Source organism: Asparagus officinalis, chromosome 5 (assembly GCF_001876935.1).
Source record: "Asparagus officinalis chromosome 5, Aspof.V1, whole genome shotgun sequence".
Taxonomy (NCBI): Eukaryota; Viridiplantae; Streptophyta; class Magnoliopsida; order Asparagales; family Asparagaceae; genus Asparagus; species Asparagus officinalis.
Genome location: NC_033798.1, coordinates 66,962,245 through 66,963,732, shown reverse-complemented (window position 1 = coordinate 66,963,732; position 1,488 = coordinate 66,962,245).

Below are 1,488 nucleotides of genomic sequence, written 5' to 3'. Positions count from 1 at the left end.
AACCAATATGGCAAAATGATTGATTTAAAGTATTTTAAAACGATGCAAAAGAGAATATGAAGTTTATTCCTAATCATTGATAGACTTCATAAAAAAATATAAATTAAAGATTAATGCTAACTCTAGTATACTTTTATATGATAAAAACATCCACATAAAAATATAAAAGTACTGAAAAAAATTCATGAAACTCCCTTCTAAAGATTCCTAATTTCACTCAAAATAATTAAACTATTCTATAAAATATTCATAAAATATTATTTTTATTTCTTCTATTTTATTTTTTATTGAGTTAAGATCAATCCTTCTTCAGGTTTATCATTTATCATTTCTCGGACAATTCTAGAGTATTGTCTTCATCATCTACATCAATTGTGACATCAGGCTAATTTTGTATTTTTTATGCTATTATCTTTCCTAGGCTCGTTAATTTTTTATCATCTCATTTAACTTTACAAAGAAGTCAAATGTACTTATGATGTTCAACACAAACTACTAAAAATATAGACTTTGATTTTTTTCTATTTCAATGAGAATAAATATTAATTTCATATATATAAAATTCTTTGTGTTCCTAATTTATTACTTAAATAAATTAGAAGCTATCTCTTTATTTTCCTCTAAAATGAATTATTCTGATGTGTATCCAATAAGAATTTCTGTTATTTAAATAATATTACCTTTGCTCTATCCCTGTCATTTTCCATAAAGATCTAAACTAAATACCTGCATTATTCATTACCAATTTCTCTTAGATTATAATATTAATATTTAATTTGAAGAACACAATATGGAATTTATGAATACTTACTAATTTTTCTTATGTCTTCCATGGAGATTTTTTCTTTGATTAGGATAAAGTTATTAAATTATTTTTTAATATAACTCATTCAGTGCTTCATTAATAGATATGTCTTATGTTAATGCCAATTCAAGTGATTCATTGACGTTTTCTGAATTTTAGATTTATTTCCATCACTTTCCCATTTGCAATGGAAATAACTCAATTCTTTTAAAGTTATCTCTAAATATTCTAATAGTTCCTCCATATGTAATTCGTTGTATTCTTTTACCCTATAAATATTATTAACGTCAAAGACTAAAGTTTCTAAATTAAAATCAATTAATGCTAAGGTATAATATTATAGTGTTTTATCATTCTATGGATTTAAACATCTATCAATTAATGTTACGAATGTATTTTGGCTACCCCAACTTATTACTAAAATTATATGAAATTACTTTAATTTATATAGTGCCGATAATTTTTAATCTATAATATTTTTAAAAATTTTATCCATTAACCGGATGTTTTTAATCAATTCTTATTGTTTTTGTTTACCAGTATCAACTTAGACTATTCTTAGATGCTGAAAATGGATAGTAAATCCCTAAATTAGAAATATATATATATATATATATATATATATATATATATATATATATATATATATATATATATATATATATATATATATATATATATAT